The sequence below is a fragment of the Squalius cephalus genome (assembly GCF_949319135.1).
Source record: "Squalius cephalus genome assembly, chromosome: 20".
In the NCBI taxonomy this organism is placed as follows: Eukaryota; Metazoa; Chordata; class Actinopteri; order Cypriniformes; family Leuciscidae; genus Squalius; species Squalius cephalus.
In genome coordinates this window covers 24097179-24118628 of record NC_137141.1, presented here as the reverse complement: position 1 = coordinate 24118628, position 21450 = coordinate 24097179, and the positions used below count along the sequence as shown (strand labels likewise).

At 36.7% G+C, this 21450-nt stretch overlaps 1 protein-coding gene across 7 annotated transcripts in view; it reads left to right on the top strand.

Moving 5' to 3' along the window:
• Positions 1–21450, top strand: part of esrrga (estrogen-related receptor gamma a) — a 250589-nt gene that overhangs the window by 34018 nt on the left and 195121 nt on the right. The gene's annotated exons all lie outside the window — the stretch shown is intronic.

Here is a 21450-nt window from a genome sequence, read left to right as displayed (position 1 = left end):
AGCTCAGCGTACGAGACGAGAGCTCCAGTCTTGGTTGACTTGTTTGTTATTACTGGCAGTTTCGAAATTAGCAATCTTCCCCATTCAAAATAATTGTCGCTGTTGTTTATAAACATGCTCTTTTTCATACAAAAAATTGATGCTGAAATCTTACTCTTAGTGCATTTGTTTTAAACTAAGAGGTTGTTGTTTTAACCTCGGTACATCTTTAAGAGAGCATAGATGTTTTGTTATAGATGGAATTGGATTGATGATTGTGGGTTAATGGATTTAACCTTCAAGATATTCTATCCTTAAAAGTGCTCAGTAGAGGAATTGCCATAGAGTGAAGTTAGAAGTTTGACGATGTAATTCTCGAGTTAAATACCCGCAACACCGGTTTTTTTTATTTTTTTTTTATGAAAAGAGTTTAGCATCATGTTTGCTAGTCTGATCCACCAGAAATCCTGAACATTATTGTAGATTTGAAAAAGAATTATCACTTTTTGAAAACTCAATCTAGCCTTTGCTTGAGGAATAAATGATATGCAAATCCATTTTATGAAAAGATTTGATTCCTGTGAAAATATAAAAAATGATTCCTGTGTATAAATGTAAGTTAGGGAGCTTGTTTTTTTAATCCTTCAATTATAGCTTAAGGTTATATAAAGCCGAATCTCATTAAAGTATTTGTATTCGCACATGTTTTTGTATGTTTGAATACGCTGAATGTAAATACAAACATTTGTATTTGTTTATTGTAGATGTGATTGATTAGATATATTTTATTACTATTTAAAATAACTGTTTTCTATTTTAATATATTTAAAAGTGTAATTTATTCATGTGATTCTTTTTCAGTATCATTACTCCAGTCTTCAGTGTCACATGCATGACATGTCAGAAATTATCCTAATATGATGATTTGGTGCTCATGAAACATTTCTTATTATTATCAATGTTGAAAACAGTGGTGCTGGTTAATATTTTTGTGGAAACCATGATATATTTTTTCAGGATTCCTTGATGAATAGAAAGTTCAAAAGATTTTTTTTTTGTGTAATAATCTGAAAGCCTGTTTACTGTTACATTGATCAGTTTAATGTGTCCTTGGTGAATAAAAGTCTTAATGACACAAAACTTATGAACGGTAGTGAATATGAACTAAAAAACGGAAACTATTGAAGTGTTTTTAGTACTTATTGAGTTCATTTTAGTACTTTGGGTAAACATTTAACATTTTACGAATCTCAAATTTATGACTGTCCAAGTATTTTTTTGTGTGACATGTCGTGACCTTAAAATATTGACATTTTCTTAACTGCACTTGAAGTTCCAGTATAGTGCAATGTTGAATTTAATCTGGATTTCTTTATCCATTGCTAGTGTAGCGCAGCGTGTTGTAATCCAGATGATGATAGTGGACTTTTAGATATTACCACATACATAGGTGGCCCTGTGACCTTTAGCCATCTCTGATTGCTGCTCAGCTGGTGCAGATACAGGAGCCTTTTTAGGCATGGCACAAATGGTACACCCAAAGCTTTTGACATATAGTGAGCCCTAAGATCAAGATCAGATTGGACCCCATGAGTTCTGGCTATTGCCCTCGGAGATTGACCAGACAAGGACATTCTTTGCCTACCAGCACTGGGGTATGTTCTAGCACGCTGTGTTATCTTCACCAATCGCCTTGAATACAAAGCTTTATCAAAGGGGGTCTTGACTGGATGGCCTGACCCCTCTCCAGAGCTCGGGGGCAGCTACAGGATGGCTGCTGAGAGGCTAAAGAGCTGATTAACTTCCTCTGCAGGCAGGAAGTGCCCTGCAAAACAAGGAGAAACTCAACAGGAAGTCGGAGAAAAGTTTTGCCCTGGAGGGATCCAAAGAGAAGAAAAGCATTTAAGATGCCAGCAGATAACAAGTACTCTTCCCCCTGGACAAATAGGAAATGTGATGTTAATAAATAAATACATGTGATGGCTGGTGTTCCTTTTTATGCTTCTGTCAGGGGGCACCTTGAATAATAACAAATATTATTGTGGTCAGTATTAAATTAAATTAATCTCCTCTCGACCACTACCCCCTAAAAGTGATATTTTTTGTCTCTTTAGCCATGATTTATTTTGAGCTTCAATTTAAAAAGAATCACATTCTTCTTCACAATGAAACTCAATAAATTAAACGTTCCTTTGCATTTTCCAGAAATGGAGAAAGTCTTGATGGTGATCAACTTTTCTGTCATGTCTTCTCCACATCAGGGCATGACACAACTCAAGGACCTTTTGGAGTAGACCCAAAGAAATGTATCAAATGTCGAGGATCCCCAAAAATCAACACCAGCATCAGCTTTTTCAAAAGGGCATGTTCCCAGACTTTTGATGGTTGTTTGGCAATTGCACCTTTTTTATTATGTTCAAGTTCAACCAACAAACTAAATTGAGTTAGAGGAACTGCAGTTGAGAGAGAGAGGGAGAGAAACTTAAATCATTAAATGTAAATACTTATGCATGAAAAACTGCCTAAAAATTCTGTTTGGAGACAAGAGTGGCCCAGTATTTAAAGATTTAAAGTTCACTTTTAGTTATAAACATTGTGATTTTCCCCAAAATCAAGCAAGAACCATTGACCTTAAAAATAAATATAAAAAATGTATAAAACAGTTCTATGTTTTAATACTATAAGCCTTTCATATTTGCCATAAAATGACCTGTACTCCTCACAAGCCTTTATGGATGCTGTTATGCAATCTGGGTGATCTGATCTGAATTTGAAACATGAATACATCCAGCCTGTACTGAACACCATTAGATGAATTAAAGGAATTACAGCGCTTTAGCCTTCATTTGAGATTATCCCTTCGATATCCATTCTGTCTTCTTTTCTTTTGCCAACCTGTTTTACCATTTATAGTTTCATATCAGTGACCTTATTTGCCAGACAAAAATTCTGTTCTGATACATAATCGTGCTTGTTGTTTATTTTGTAATGATCATGGAAGGAATACTGTTGTAGACATACCAGAGACACAGAGACACATTTCTGGGTGATACTGAAAGGGTGACTTGGCTTCAGCACCTCATCTTTAAATATTGGGAGCGAGAGGAGCCAGGCACCAGATGTCGGGCTTCTGAAGTCAGTCTTGCAATATGGCACCCAGCACACAGGTGTGTGCGGAGGGAGAATCACAGCCTCATCTCCCATTATTTACTGCTATTAATCACAGTGTCACTCACAGAGCCAGATCAGGAAAAACAGGCTTTAATTAGCTGTGCTTAAAACCATGACAATGTCCACTTGTCAGCTGTTTTATTCTTTTATCCGCTCATCTCTCTTTTCAGGGCATGTTACCCCGGGTGGTGTACGTAAATACAATTAGAAAAATGTGTATAGTATTATTTGTAGTATTTTATATTATATAAACAATAAATATATATTTCATTTAGAACTGCTCAAATCTGATCAAAAATAAATGAGAAAATTAGAAATGTTGTTTTGAGAAATAACTGAATGTCTAAGTACTCAAATGACTAAAACTGTAATAAAATTGAATTAAAGCTATAGAAATATTTACAAAATATAATAATTAAATAAAAAAATTACTGAAACTTTACAATTATAAACTGAAAATGTATTCAAAGTTATTTCAAAATATTAATAAATACTATAATAGTGTTAAAAATCTAAACTGCATACTGTATGTGTTTTTTATTTTTATATCTAATAATGTAAGTACAAGTTATCTTTAATTGTACTATTATTGTGTCAGCTTGCAAAAGTGGTAGCCTAAGTCAATGCACACAGCACTACCAGATGAAACACTAATGAATGAATGACTGTCAGCCACTAATGGCTTCATTTAGGCTAGTACTAGTGGTCGTGTGAACTATCATGAAATGATCAGCAAAAATCTGTATTGATTTGAGAATTTATGAGCACTCAGCAATATGAAACTAGCTCCTACAAACAGTTAAAAAAAGAATATAGTTAGTCTTAAACTGTACTCAACTTTCTTACAGTATCCAGTTAGATCATCTGTTACGATGAGATTAAAACAAAGAGCGGCACCAAATAGTGGCGACAATGTGATATTTTAAAAATGCTCTTGCAGCAGCACATGCGTAGGATGTTAGAAGGACAACTGTAAGAATTAGCCTGGGGAGGTTTGGCATTCTGGCGTAACTTGAGCTTTTAACAACTCATTTATTTTACTGATTTGCTGTAACTGATATGCAACTAACAACTGGACCATGAAAAGTCCTGCTGGTGCCCAGCACAGTCAAGCCTCATTGACTCCACACACCTGACATATAGAATAGCAGATTTCCCTCGCCTCTCACCTCAACCTGGGCTTACACTCGAAAGCACTTCACATCAGCATTACACCTTAACACAGATTTCTGTGCATTTAGTTAATCAGCATTGGCATCACATGAACGTACTGTAGTTTTTGGTTAATTATAAAGTAGCATAGTGGCTTGTATCCAAGTTATTTAAAAATAACTGAGTTGGATCTAAACCCTAATTGAAGTACATAATGAGACCTCTTGGTAATTCATATGGCTGTTTGTATGATGCTAATGAACATCCATGCTGTTTCAGCTGTGATATTTGTAACAGATTTGTATTTATGGTGATAGCTCTTAGCCACTGGTTTTTCAGAATACATATATATTTCAAATTAATCAAATTAATCGATTATATATATTTAGGCGAAGATATTGCTATAATCGTCCTAACAGGGAGAATCAAGCTAACCTTTTGAGTACCATTAACCTTTCATCAAGGACAGTAAAACATTTATTTATTATTTTTATGTTATTATTATTATTATTATTATTATTATTAGGTTTGGGTGAGTTGGACTATTTAATGGGTCTGTTAATTTTTGTGTTGTGTTTTTTGTGAATATCTGTTGGGGATGTCCATTTTGTCTTGGTCCCGTCCCTATTTTAAAATAGGAATAATCCTTGAAAAAGTTGAGAAAATCCTTATTAGCCTGATGTTGTTAGTGAAATTTGACGTATAGGAAGCCTTTATTTGTCATCCCGAATCTCCTAGTGCTTCATTTATTCATTAGCACAGGTATACATAGGATAAACCGCATGATTATTCATTAGTAAAGGTATGGGGTAAACGGCATGATTGCCTTTAATTACTGTGCCAACACAAACACCACTGGATAAATGAATGAACAATTAAGAACGCAGGAGTCAATACTCAGTGACAAAGGCCTCCAGCTCCGAAAGCCAACCCTTCCTGTTCAGTTTAGTTATGCTATCCTGTCCCCCCCCCCCCTCTCTCTCTCTGTCGCTTTCTCTCTGTCTCTCTCTTTTTTGTCCTGCCGTTGGTAATTGTCTACACAGCAGTGACAGATGTGCAATATCGCCACCTCTTCAGGAAAAAAATTCACAGTTTGTCCGGTATGTCAGTTCCCTCTTTTTAGTGCTCCAGAGGTCCTGCCCCCATTACGGCTGATTTAAAAATGGAGAAAGCGCATATACCGGTGAGCCCGAGAGCACTAGTTAGTGCAGGGCCTAATCTGCATTCCACCATTCACTTACAGCAAAGAAATTGTGGCAGGCCCCTCTGGCCGGGGAGATGAGTGGGGGAATGACAGTGCCTTGATTTGTTGAGAGAGAGAATAAATGGGTTTTTCTAAAGCTGAGGAAATATCGCCATTACCAGCCAATTTATGTCTTTTTATCTGTTCTTCAAACATGTCACTTTTGGTACTCTGGCATGGTAATTGCACAGCGTCCAAAAGAAAAGTAGGGGGTGGGCAGCATAGCGAGAGGGAGAGAGAGAGAGTTCAGATGGGCTTCAAAATCCTCTAATCCTGATAAATACACATTTATGATACTCCCGGCTGATAGACTCATTTTAATTTTGAGTAGCCACACTCGGAGTAAATAGGATACTGAATTGGATTCCAGAGATTATGATTATCTTAAAAGCAAATCACAATTTGCTTATTTATTGCCCTCTGTCTGATTATGTGAAGCCAAAGGGGTCATTCTTATTGGCTGAAAAACAACACCGAAACAAAAATTCACAAACCTCCTCGTGCTTAAGATGTGTCTGGTGTGATTTTATATCCCTGAACATAATTGCCTTAATTTTACAAAGGTTTCACGAGCATATTGGGGTAATGAGTTGTACTAAAAGAGCTAACTGTCTCTAATAGTATTTACAGTCTCCCTGTGTATCGATTGGACAGCACATGAGTTCGTGCCCTTGGCAGAAGCTCTTATTGATGTCCCAGTTTGTCTTGGGGTTGAATGCGCTGTAACATGTTATAGATAAAACTCAAATGCTGAGGGCAGTGCATTAACATGAGGTTATAGCTTCAAATTGCACTGTCACATTATGAAACAATACAAAGGACAAAGACGTGCTCTTGAGACATGTTTAGCTCATCAGTTGCTAGCCTTGCTGAGCCATGTAATGCTTTGTAGACGTGATGAAACCATGGACTGAATTAGCTGTATTAGAGTTGCACTAATGCTAAAAAATATTTCAGAGTATGTATCCAAACATATAAGTTGTAGTAATGTTACATACAAATACAATTGAGATCAGGCCTTGTCATCATACTGTATGAGGTGAGCTTTAATCATCTTTTAAGACTGCTAAAACATGGGATTCACTTAACATTCTGTAGGATATTGAAGTCTGATCCGTAAGGAGCTTGGTGGAAGGGTGCTTGAAGGTCACCATAATGTGCATTTTAGAATTCAAGACTTTTCTCATAGAGCGGAGAGAAAACGCTGTGGATTTATCTTACTTGAATTGTGTGAATTGTGCCAGCCAGAACTCTTTGTCGGATTGGGATAGAGTTCTGTGTTAATGTGTCTTTTGTCTTACGGCTCCTTCAGCTCTCATTTGCATTCGGCGGGGTTATTACAAGCGCACAACAGCCCGATTCATCATTTCCCAGAAAGCCTGTGTTCCAAAAGTCGCAGTCGAGTATTAAGTGCTGATGGCCTTGCGATGAATTTCATCTTAGCCACAGCAAAGACAATTTCACCCTCTTCGTGTGTTCTGCAGAGCTCAAAAAGCCAGAGCTTTCAAACTAGCTAAATGTGATTGGTCCTGTTACATTGAATCCGCTGCGAGCATATTCTGCTACAATACGAGAAACAATGCGTCTATGTTAGGACCTAGTGAGATTAGCAAAAGTTTAACCGAAAGAAGCCTGCGTAAAGCGCCTCTCCACTCGTCCAAATCCTATTAGCGGACTTGTACTCATCATGCTCACGTATTGCCCATAGACTGCGCTATTCAGACAGGAACACTGGAAATTAATTTGAACTATTAGCTCAAAGTTTAAACTATTAAACTCCTTCTGTGCTGGCATTGTGGATATGCTTCAGTCAGTGAAAAGGTAGATATTTTCCTTTTCCCTTTTTTTAATTTAAGCTTTTAACATCATTAATTAGAGTCATTGCAATGAAGAAGTGATCTATTGTCACTTCGTCTCGTTGTCTGGCATGCTAATGAGATCTGCAGGCGTGCTGTAAGCGGATGCTAGGCTATCCGGAGGAGATGACGCTTGACATTGAACAGGATTAGAATTGGAGTCAGTGGATTCTTGACGAGTTTGTTAGATTGATGATTTTTTATTGATTTTATGCAGAATATTTTTCTTTTGTTTTGATATTTTTAGCAGTGGGGCTTTATGAAGCGTGTAGTTCTTAAAGCTGTTAGAAAGTTTGCGCTGTCAAGAAGTTCGTAAAGAGATCATGTGAGTAAAATTCAGTCAGTGAAAAGGTAGATATTTTAAATTTCCTGACTAAATTTAAGCTTTTAAAATACAAAACTGGTGTGCACATCCCAAACACCCAGATTGGGCTCAGGTGCAGGACATCAAAATAACATAAACAAAAAAAGATGAAGATGACCATCAGGTCTTCATCAGGTACCTGATGAAGACCTGATGGTCGAAACGTTGTGCTTTTAATACATTTTTCTTGAGTAGCATGCAGTGTGCGGACTTCACTTTTCTTTTTTTGTTTAAATTAAGCTTTTAACATTATTATTCATTAAGGCATATTAGTCCACTAAATGTTCTGGAAAACCACATAAAAATACTATAAAGCACCAGTGTTTTGAGGCGGAGGGTATTTATATAAGTTTTGGAGGTATTTATTGGACAACTTAATTCAATTAATATGCATTCAAATATAATACCCTAACTAAAGTCTATATGCACTCTCCGACTATTGTTTTGTAAATATTTTATTGCAGCTATGTAACTACTTTGCTACCTAGATCCTACAAAACTTTTGACCTAAAGTTATTAGTGTTTTGCTCTTGTTTCTTGTTGTAGCTTTATAATGTACAACCACTGTGCCGATCTGCAGCCGCTTCTCTTCAGCATGCATGTATTCACATCTGTTAATTGTGTTCGTGTCAAGGTTGCTCTGTGTGCGGGAGAGTGTAGACAGAGAGAGGGGGCTACTCTCAACCATACGCACTCCTCATGCTCCATTTAAGACGATGATTATTTGCTTTGTTCTCCTGTCCGTAAATTATCATTATTCTTTTGACAGCTTGTCTGCTGTAGAGCCTAGTGTGTGAAGCAAAGTGTTTTTAGAGCGTTCTGCTTTCAAGTTGTTTGTGTTTCTGTATTTGTGTGTGTGGGTACAGGCCTTGTACTCACTCTCATGTGTTTATCCACAGCAATATGGCCTGACCACTCCTGACAGGACCATTGATTCAACACCGTGAAACAAACAAATCAAAAATAGCACACGGAAAACAACCAAGATGGGATTTCACTCACTGGTCATCCTTTCTGACAGATTTCCTCATCTTATTATTTCCCCACTGGAGCTAAAGTGCTGCACCTGCCGAGGATTTTAAAAGGTTTTTTTTTTTTCTTCTCAAAGCTTGTATACCAAATTTTTTTACCCAACATTAAAATTATCCATATTTATAACTTTATAAACTATAATCACTGGCTTCCGGTAACAACTGTACATGAGTCTAGTTCTGGTGGAAGAGTGACCTCTGACACCTCTTGTGGTTCAAACAAGTAGGGCTGGGCAACAAACTCAAGCTCCTCTTTTCTTAAATCGAAATCCTCCTTAACTTCTCTGTAAAAATTCTCGTTTTAGACTTCTAATTCGTGACCAGTGCTTTGTTTTGCTCTATCCTCTGTGCTTCTGCGTTCATCAATACGTCATGCGTTGGGTCAGAGGTCACTCTTCCACCTGAGTAAATTATGGGATAATCTTTGGGTGAACTAACCCTTTAAGCTCCAAAATGGCCAAAAAGCACCAAAAGTGGTTCATGTCTCATACACTATATTCCAAGTGTTCTGAATATGATTTGGAATTGAAGTTGTTATTCACTTAAGATCATGACATATGCTCTATTGCATCTTGCCACATTCATGAGAGAAATAGCAATGTGTGATTAATGACCAAATGGTTCTAATGATTCAGATTTGTTCAATGAGTTAGTTGATCCAGTTCACTCAGTTGGTCTGAATGATTCATTCATGATTTGTGGCATCATTCTGATTTGGTGCGACATGAGGGTGAGTAAAGGATTTTTAGGTGAACTATATCTTTAAATCATCTATCACACATTGAATGTGATAAAAATACACTTTGCCAGAATGATGACAAGCTATTTGTTACATCCCATTGGCTAGAGTTAAGCAAATTATTTCAGTAACATTAATTATAACAATAATTAGTTATTCAAGTCACACATTATATGCTATATGTATTGTTCACATCACATGGGGTAAACAACACATTTAAGCAAATATGTGCCATTTCTCATCATGTCAATGTGAGCATGTTTCTGTCATGTTTGAAAGATGCTTCCAAAGTCTCCTGTGTTCGTCTCCCACTGCCACCTCTATGCTGAAGCCCAGCAAGCTGGCGGGGGCTGACCCTGAGGTGCTGGGAATTGTGGGTAGTGAGATTACCTATAGTGGCATGGCCTCTGTGAGACTAGCTGGGCTGAGCAGATGGCAATGGCCTGGCAGTCACAGCATGGTGTAACCACAGTTTCTCGTTGAGCAGTTCTGTGACAGCTGTATGTCAATGCTTACTCTAAATATTACTTTCATTTTTAGTACATTTATACAGTGTTGAGAACATGAAATTTACAAACAATTGACAATAATAATTCACATTATCATCATGCATTTTTACATATGATCAATGCTTTTACTTGCATTAAATCACCCAACATAAATAAAATCGAGCTTAAAAAAAATCAGTATTCTCAAACTGTTAATTAACTTAATTAATGGTAAAAACTTGTAGAACCGAGATATTGATGATGTATAAATTAGAGCACCGATGACTTGTTTACTTAATTAGTAGATTGATAATCCTTTAACTCAAGCCTGGCTAGGAGAAGCAATTGATTGTCTTTTAGTTGTATATAGATCGCCGTTTGCCTGGAAAATCTTTAAGTAATCCTTTTTTGGATCCTTCACCTCTATCCTTTCTTTTTCTCATCTGCTTTAGTGTACTGTGGGCTGCTTTGAGTTTTACATTTCTTTTGTTGTGTGTTTTTAGACTAAACAAAGATAATTCATCCAATAGTCAATCTCCGGTTTGTTATTTGGCCCACTTTGCATGACTTGCTCAATGGAGGTTTTTAAAATACTGTTTAATAAGTTTAATGCTGTATACTTTTTTTATGTATCTTGTTTTTTTTTTATTGTATTGCTGGAAAATCTTTGTTTTATTCTTCTCCACCTCCATCCTTTTCTTTTCTCATCTGCTATAACATATCATTCACTGTTTTGAGCTTTACATTTCCTTTGTTGTATGTTTTTCGACGAAACAAAGATAGCCTAATTCATCCAGTAGGCTGAGATAATAAACTAGCTAGCTCTTCGCATGTCTGTTATTTGGCCCACTTTGCATGACTCGCTCAATGGAGGGTAATATTTATGGCAGGGATGTTTGGGAATGAAAGCCTTTTACATTTTAATGAGCACTAAATAGGAGCGGAGAAATATTGTTCATTAGGCGTAATCTGTGGAATTGCTTGAGTGAACTTCCTCATGAGGGTGTTTTAAACGCCTCGCTCAAGTAGAGCAGTTTGTATGGTAATTAAGCCGCCGTTTCACAGTCAACATCTGTGTTGTATTTTGAGGCCTCTGATTGTGTTGTGTCTGTGTCAAACATTACTGAAAATAGAGCGTACGTTTGTTTGCCACGCACCTACATACTCTTTTATTCTTTCTTTCCTACCCCTTATCCAGCACACTCCTACATAAACACACCCAGGACCTCTCAAGTGACAAGAAATTTCCTTTTTTTCCTTCTGGAGCACATTAGAAAAAATTACAGTGCTGACATTTCTTCATTAATCATGGCGGCCTGTGGTGGCAGCGAGCGGCGTGGAGCCTTGGCAGACGCGAGTGTCCCCGCCGCGCTGGCAGCCGCGCCCCAGACGCCAGCCTCTCAATGCCACAGCTGTTGCTGCCATCAGCCTCGCAAACATATGACACCCACCCCAGATCAGCCCCGTCCACACCGGCTTCATGTGCATCCCAGAAGGGCTGAGGCCTGGTCTGGTGTGGCCCATGTGCGCATGGATGGATGGAAGCATGAATGACCTGGATGGATGGATTAGGGGGATGTGGTATTCCTCAAGGCAAGTGGGGTGTCGCTCCTCAGAGAGAGTATACTCTGTTTTGGTTGCCCAGTCTAGGCTGATGTCTGAGAGCTAAAGAGATGAAGAGTGTTGTGTTAATTTATCATTTTCTTGGTCATCTACCAGTTTGTGTGGCCCACCTTTTAGACTAGGTGCATTGTCTCCTGTCAATAGACTACTTTATATTGTGTATCTGTGTACAATACATATTAATGACTTTGTGTGTGTTTGTTTCTTCTCAGAATTGGCAGGGATGCAAAGGGACTCCACACAGAGCTTTTCATTTATATTTTTAAAATATCAATTATATATGCATTTTATGTATTTGTTTTTATGTGCAATATTGCATTTTATATTTATAAGTTGTTCATTTATATATATATATACAGTATATATATATATATATATATATATATATATATATATATAGTACCAGTCAAAAGTTTGGAAACACTACTATTTTTAATGTTTTTGAAAGAAGTCTCTTATGCTCATCAAGCCTGCAGTTAAAAAAAAAAACAAAAAAAAAAAACAGTAATATTATGAAATATTATTACAATTTAAAATAATGGTTCTCTTTTTTAATATACTTTAAAATGTAATTTATTTTTGTGATGCAAAGCTGAATTTTCATCAGCAAGTACTCCAGTCTTTGGTGTCTTATGATCCTTCAGAAATCATTCTAATATGATGATTTATGATCAATGTTGGAAACAGTTGTGCTGCTTAATATTTTTTTTATAACCTGAGATACTTTTTTCAGGATTATTTGATGAATAAAAAGTTAAAAAGAACTGTATTTATTTATAATAGAAATCTTTTGTAACAATATACACTACCGTTCAAAAGTTTGGGAACAATAACTTTTTTTTTTTAAAGAAATTAGTACTTTAATTCAACAAGGATGCGTTAAATTGATAAAAGGTGAGGGTAACGATTTATATTGTTAGAAATGTTTTTATTTTGAATAAATGCTGTTTTTATGAATAAATGCTGTTAACGTTTTACTCATCAATGAATCCTGAAAAAAGTATTCCAAAAAAATATATTAAACAGCACAACTGTTTCCATCATTGATAATAACTGAGTATCAAATCATCATATTAGAATGATTTCTGAAGGATCATAAGACAACAAAGACTGGAGTACTTGCTGATGAAAATTCAGCTTTGCATCACAAAAATAAATTACATTTTAAAATATATTAAAAAAGAGAACCATTATTTTAAATTGTAATAATATTTCATAATATTACTGTTTTTTTTGTTTTTTTGTTTTTTTAACTGCAGGCTTGATGAGCATAAGAGACTTCTTTCAAAAACATTAAAAATAGTAATGTTTCCAAACTTTTGACTGGTACTATATATATATATATATATATATATATATATATATATATATATATATATATATATATATATATATATATATATATATATATATATATATATATATATATAATTATTATTTATTATTATTTTTTTTTTTATATATTTTTCCAGAAATATCCCTGTAGCTGATTCTGCAAAAAAGCTCATTTAAATTATGTCAAACAATTCTTGTCCATTTGTGCATATCCCTCACCAAATGCACCCAATATATGGGTGGAATTCTAGTTCTAATTCTAATTCTGTTTGGGACAAATTATAGTTCTCAGTATGCATGTGTGAGTCATGCGTTTTTCTTTGTGTATGAGTGTATATAGGAGATATTTGAATCAGGCTAGAGGCTGAGGTGCTCATACCATCACTGAGCTCTGTGTCCTACCATATGGTGGAGACTGCTAGGACTACAGGGGGAATCAGGCCAGACTCTCACACACACACATAAACGCACACTTCTATATGTGAGAGGCCAGACCTCCATCCTTAGAGTCAGAGAATGTAGGACAGGTTGAAGGAGTGTAGCGAGCACAGACCCAGATGTGACACACACACACACACACACACACACACTCTCATACATTAGACATCCGCCCCAGCCTCTCCCTATGACACACACAGCCGAGTTATTCCCCCCTAGCATCTCCTTATGACCAGTTTACGGCAGTTTCCTCTCTGCCCTCCCACACCTGTCTCTCCCAGCATACCCACCCCCCTATTTATAGACTATACTGGCCTTTTCTGCATTACATGGATAAATATTGTTTTTTTATAAAAACCGCGCTTCACTTTCTTAATGTACAGCTGTGTGGATTGTCCAAGTAGCTCCATCATGTACACTACCATTCAAAACTTTTGGGGTCAGTAAGATGCATTGCATTTAACTGATCAAAAGTGACAATAAAAACATTTGCAATGTTACAAAGGATTTGTATTTCAAATAAATGCTGTTCTTTAAAAAAAAGAAAGAAAAAAGAAAAAAATTATGGTTTCCACTATTATGCAGCACAGCGATTTTCAACTGTGATGTTTTTTTTAGCGCAATATCATCATGTGTCATGTGACAATAAACTGGAGTAATGGCTACTGAAAATGCAGCTTGTCTATCAAATTATATTCAAATAGAAAAGTTATTTTAAATGTATTCATATTTAACAATATTACTGTTTTTACTGTATTTTTTTTTTAATTAAATTAGTGCAGTATTGTGAGCATAAGAAACTTCTTTCAAAAACATTTAAGACATTTTTCCAACCACAAACATTTGAATGGTAGTGTAGCTGTTTGTTTTAGACTGTTTCTTGTATAGTTATGTTGATTATGTAGTTGCAAGTGTGTACTGTATGTGTCTTGTTCATACATCAGATTTGTCTCAACATTCATACATCAGCCAAATGCCCCCCTTACTTAAAAAAGACTTACAATGCATTCAAGATACACATTTTACATTTGATCAGTTAATGTATTCTCAGGGAATCCAACCCGTGACCTTGACATTCCAGAAATATCTTAAACGTTTATAATAAAATTAATAAAATTAAAGGCACAAATTAGTCAATTGTTGACATACAGTTATAAAAAAAAAAAATGAATGTGTGGGTAGCATGGCACAAATAATTTGGTCTCGTAAGAATTTAGTATTTTTGCAGACTTTGGGATATTGTCAAATCTAAATTTAAGAGTCACATGAGGTTACCAAAGCCTGTTCTTAATCTCAAGTGATTTTTTATTTTTATTTAAATGATTTATTTTTCTATTTTTCAGGTATTAATTAAAGGAATATTATTTTTATTTTTTGGACAGGATCATTGGCATGCCGTCAATTACCAAAGACTTGTCCGTCAGTATTTTAAAGTGTTTACAGTAATACACCTGCGATTAGAGTCTACCATATGGAGATGTCAAAAGGTCAAGAGTATCAAACGTCAGGATGCATACTGTATACTAGACTAGTGCGTTGTACTATAAATATCCCATTATAAACATTTCCACTACCTCAATCAAAATACATGAGTGTGTTACGAGACTCCCATCTGTCTGTCATTCGCTGCTTTGTTTCAATTTCCCTACAGACAGGGGCGGGGGTGGCTCTGTTGTGTCGCGGGGAGGGTTTTGACTTTGTCTTTGGATCTCAGCTGTTTCTAACATGCCTGTCCTATCAGTCACAACGTCACCACGCTTTTCCCTTCTGGCATTGGTCCGGCCCGTGCCAGGTGTCCCTGATGGCACTGACATGACCACTAATGTGCTGCCAGATTTTTTTGCCCACCCCTGCAGCTCAGTTTGTGGGTGATGTTCCTGGTTCTTCAGCGCATCGTCCATCTTCCTCCGCCCAGTTCACGGCCTTCCTGTGAGCGCGTGTGTGAATGAACGCGGCCAGTTTTGCACATTTCCGTCACTCCTCCTCCATTACAATCGTCTCAGTGGCTGAATAATTATAATGCAGTGTAGCTACATAAAGTAGTGAATGAAAATACAATTAGTGTAGCAGTTGGTGAGAGTGACTGCTGATGTAAATGTGTGACTGTAATGCACTTCTAAATGAAAGAGAAAGCGACTGTGTTGTTCTCCGGCATTGCTTATAGCATCCAGTTACTTCTAAATGCTCTCTGAATATTCAAACAAGCTCATTTATGATGTCTGCTGCGTGTTTGAGATGTTAACATCCCTCCGTTGAGCGTTAGCTATCATTCTGAATGCTTGTCACATGGAGTACAATGGGATATAAATGAGAACACACACACACACACATACACACAGTTCTCGCTTGCTTTTTTTCTGCTGTGTTTGTCACCAGATACCACCATTACTGTTAACTACGCTATTAAATCCAGTTCCTATGCTGCGTTTCTCCTCTTTTTGTGTGGCGTGCTGGGACTCATAAAGCAGCAGCAGATGTTAACAGTGCGCACATTTAAAGATTAGCAGGTTTTAGACAAGCAGTAAAGCTGCGGTGGGAGAAGCGATATTAATGTAGTGGTTTTATGTTGCAACACAGCTCACAGTGAAGGGGCAAAACATGAGCCACGGTGAGAGTGAGAGGTGTGGGAACACGCTGTGTGGTCATTCATGAACGCACCCCTCTGGAGAGGAAGAGAGGGGTACGTAGGACAGAAGAAATGGTAACTTAAGTGGTTCCCTGAAACTATGGCAATGTCCTTCACCATTTGCTCTGAGTGTGAATTCTCCCATTAATGCAGAAAACGCAGCATACATCACTAATCCAGTAAACTAAAGATATACAGTAAAACTGTTTTTACTGTTTTTTACAAAGTACTGTACAAGTTAGTTTTTTAAAATGTGAAGCATAAAATATAAGTCCAAAGTTTTCAATTGAAACTCCCACTTATCTCTAATTATTAATAATTATCAAATTAGTTCTGGCAGGTCACGTTTGTCAAGCTCGCATCAGCTGACTCTCAGTTGATCCATGTCTACCCTACGACACCTATCACTGTATTCATATATAAGCTCCTTCAGTATTATCAGCAGCTATCTCATTTCTCAGGAGCTAATTACCCTCCTCCATCCCCAGCTCCTCCTCTCGTCAGTCAGGATTTGGCATTCTGATTCCCCTTTGAATCAGACTCAATTCTCAAATTATGCTGTACATTAAAATATTGACATTAATGATATCTGCAGTACATTCTTGTTAGTTCTGTTCTGATTACCCTAAGGGGGGTTATTTGCTGCTCTTCCTGCTCTTATCCATGCTAGGCTGCATGGATGCGCAGGGAGTTCTTGCCCAGAACAGAACCATAACGCCAATCCAAACTATATTCTAATGGTCAATCGTATTTGATGATAGTGGTCCTGCCAAAAATAAATTTATTTTTATTTTTTGTCTATCTCTTATTAATCCGGTAACACTTTATTTTGATGGTTCCCTTTAGACTTTCTTTGAATATAAGTAACTTTGCAGCTACATGTCAACTAACTTTCTGCTTAATATCTGCTAACATTCTACTGACTATACGTAACTTTGCAAGTACAGGTAAATTTATTCTACTAACCTTTAACCCCTTATTCTACTAATCCTAATCCTACTCCTATAAGTGTACTAATACTCAACTAATACTCTAATGAGAGTTGGTTGACATGTAGGTGCAACATTATGTATAGTCAACAGAAAATCTAAAGGGGACAATCAAAATAAAGTGCAACATTCATCCCAATAGTCTTGGACATTATACTGACCTCTATTGGTATAGATGTATGACATTTGTTTATTAACTGCTGCTGAAAGTTTCAGTACTATTTGTTATATTTGTTATATATACATTTTTTCACAAAAATGAAATTCTGTAATGAAAACACTTAAATGAAAATATGTTCTAATTGTGTCTAATTGACCATATATACAGTAGTCAACATTTGAAGTGGATCAAGACCTTTCATCAAAGTTATACATGAATTTTGAACAATACCCGAGTATTGTATATGGGCAATATTTTAAAGGGTCAACATTTGCATTTATGTAAATGTATTTCTTTACAGAATTTGTATAATTTCATGAAGAAAATTGAGATGAAACTGAAAACTTATCAAATCTAAAATGAATCGCAAATTGTGGCATGGTAAATGGAAGGAAACAAGGATGTTATAATTTCTTTTGCACTTTTTGCAAACATGAAAACTCTTGTCAAGAAAAAGTCTATTACATTTTTACAAACAAATAGAATTACTCTGACACTTGCTTTTTCTCAAACCTTGTGCTGTCTGTTGCAAAGTCCCTTAGGCAGACTTTCCTATACATTTTGTGTCTCTGACTTTAGATGTGTGTGTTATAGGACATAAATCAGCTGGCTTTGAATCTGTTTACTGTCCTTTATCTTAGCTGAATATTTATGCAGGCAGAAATAGCTTGAGAGTAGATGGTCCTGTTGAGGCTAGCCTCTCCTCCTTGAACCTGCAGACTCCTTTAATTACTCCTAACCTCCTTGTGTGGAAAGTGTTGTGCGGTGCTGGATTCAAGCTCACAAATCACACACTACTATATTGTTGTGTCTGACAGGAGACAATGAGCATAGCTGTGATTTAGTGCAGGAGACGGACACCCAGAGAGCCAAAAACCACTGAGAGAACAAACACGGTATGTTACTCTATTTTAAGGTAGTCATACTGACAAAGGTAATGGTCAAGGGATACTGAGCGCAGCATACAGATATAAGACGTGAATGTGATTTACTGTATTTTTTTTATTAAACAATTTATATATTTAAAAATTATTTGATGTATCTGATATTACATAATTTTTATTAGATTTGTATATATTAGGTTAATATAATAATATAATACTTAACATGGTGACAAAAACATTTATTTTAAGCATTTATAAGATAAATAAAAATCTAAAAACTAGATTTTTTAGTTAAAAAAAATCTGGTGCCAAGTTTTTAAATGATTTCACAGGATTCTGTTCTATAATTTATCTTATTTATCTTATGTCTTATTTTTGAATACATACTGTACACACACACACACACACACACACATACACACACAATATTTACTTAAAGGCACATGATTTGTCACATACAGTCAAATTCTGACATTTTTATTCACAGCTTGTTACTGTTACATATGACCTTGTTAACTCTACAGTGTCAAATTTGTTAGTTTTTGTTGTCAAGCGATTTGTTGCTGTTCATTTAAATCAAGAATTGAAGCGACTGCCCCTGCACAAGGCCTCCACACACCTGCCAACATTTCTACATAATTTCTCAATATTCCCTATAAATCACTCTGTCATTTATGCATCCATATCATTCAGGACAATACTGATTTAAATGGAGGAAAGTTTTATAAATAAACACCTCACAGCATGCTTGACTTTAAAACAGACATTTCTGCCCCTCACTAGTTTGACATAGCTATAACTCAAAGAGTGAGTTTGGGGATCTTGAGTTATGGTGGTGGCTCTGTGTTGAAATAGCTTGTACGATTTGTCCTTGTCTGGACAGTATTAAACTTTGCCCACCGTTTCACTGGGCATCACAATAGCTGTTCCCTGTTATATGACTTTTGCTTTGGCTTTCTATTATCGCCAAGGAATGGGTGAATGACGAAGTTCATGAAATGAACGAAATGAAATTCAATGAGAATTGGCATTTCATTTAAGTGTCCATAAGGATCTCTTTTGGTTTCACTGTCATTTTCATGTGTGGAGTTCACAATCTCTCCCTTAGGCCTGAAGATCTGAGCAGAGGGCAACATTTCACCTTGACCTGAAGCTGAGGTGACCAGGCAAGCTCAAAAAAAAAACAACTCTTTCACAGAATTAAAAATAGGCCGTGGCCTGACTGTTGTGCACTTCCCGTGGCCTCGGTGTGGCTGCGGGGTCTCGCTGGCTCCTCCAGCTCTGTCTTTCACATGAGATTTGAGGAGACTGAAGCGCTGTAGCTTGGCCCCTGCAAGGCGGTTCTGCTTGCAGGCCGAGCGCAGGATGTGCGCTTCTGCAGTGGGAAGAGAGGAAGAGCCCGGAGACATCAACACCAATTGGCACTAATTAGGAGGCCTGGGCTTGCTGGGGTTGCAGCCACATTCATGTCAGGAATACTGATGCCAACCGAGTGTTGAGACACTGCTGCTGTCACCACTGAACTCACAAGTGGTGTGGGGAGGGGCAGAGGCCTCGGTAATTATAAATGCCTTGTGTGTCCTATGAGTAGGTTCATTACTACTGCTTAAACACAATGGCTATCATACTTCGTTCCCAGGTTTTGACCACTTACACAGGGATCAGCAATAGTTTGCATAGCTTATATGTCTATTGGGAATGAATGTTGTGTTACAAGTTAAATCTGCTTTGTTTATTCAAAGTTGCTGTATGTCTATGGTGCTAATTGGTGCTCATATACAGTATGGATGGATATGGTGTTGTTTTCTGCTTATTTTTAGGGATCCACTAGCCTGGCTAACGTCAGACCTCTTTCTCATTGAGACGTGGTCTGGGAACCACATGTTCATTTTCTCGTATTTGAGGCGTGGTTTACGAATGCCCAGAGCCGTTTATTGGGCGCTACGAATGTCTATCAAATGCACCTGCACATAGCTCATAGCCAATCGTTTCAATTATACCAGATGACGTATGTAGAGCGACAGAAATTCGACGAGGAAGAAGACGAAATAAACTTGCGTTCTAAACTACTTAGAAGACTATCTAAGGCTGCATCGAAAAGTAACTTCGCGTCTGATGCCATGTTGGATCCATAGATATAAACAAACTGCTTCGGTGTGTCGCATAGACGTCATCATCGTCTTGCTGCTCCCTCCCCGTTCTGTGATTGGTTTCCTTTTTGAGGGGAAAATCTGGTCCATGGTGTCCAGGCTGCCTAGCAGTGTGAATAAAATCGCGCTGCACGCAAGGCAGCATGGGGAAACCCAGGCTAGGGATCCACAATATTTATATTTTTTAGTTTGTTGGTATTGCCTGATGATTAGATTTAAGATTTTAAGATCTACATCATCACCATACTCTAACTTTATGAGATAGTGATAGATTATGGAAAAATATGTAAACATTTAAACTATCTTTTGAAAAGTGATTTCCCTTTAAGAGTGCGTGATGGCGTGAGTTGCTGTGCACATATACAATAGCAGAACAGCTATTTTTTTAGAATTATTTAAATATTAGGCTATAATAGTTTTTGTTTCTTTTTTTCCAGTTTTAGTTTAGGTTTAGTTTTTATTTTTTTTTATTTTTTTTTATTCTAGTGCACCATCTTACATTTAGTTGCCAAGGCTACATTTCTAATTTTTGTTTATTTTTTCCTCTAATAGTTTATTATATCTAATGTTTTATTTTATTTCAGCTTTAAAAATTACAAAAATGTTTTTAATAGGTTTAGTTTTAGTCAACAATTAAATTTTTTCAAAAAAGATTGATTAAAAACATTTATTAATGTTATTTTGAAATATGGCATAAACTCCGATTCAGAGTTTACACAAATTCCCTTGTATAATACCTCCTAATTTTCTCATTCAAATTATTTACTTTTTCCTAGAAAATATTTATTTGCCTCCTTAACAATATGGGCAGTTCTTGTGCAGAATAAGCTGCAAAGCGAACCTGTAAACAGATTTTTCTTTGTATTAAAGTCTGTAAGTCTAGCCTCACCCTGCTCCTGCTCATGATTCTCTGTTATGGAAAAATATATTAGGAAAATCTTCCTGACTTCCTAATCCTGCTATTCCAATGCCAATTTAGACCCTGGCTGGTCTGTTTTCCATCCAGCTGTGTCTTAGCCCCCGTCCTGGCCAATCACTGCTCTTTATGGGATTATCCAGCCCCCATAATGTCCTCTGCCCTCATCGTCCCCAGAAAGATCACTCTGGGCAAACACAGCAGGGATCTCAACTGCAGGAGAGCATGGCTCAGATAACCTGCCGCGACTGGGTTGTTTATTGGTAATGTGCCTTTGAGAGATATGAGAGGGGATGTATATGAAAT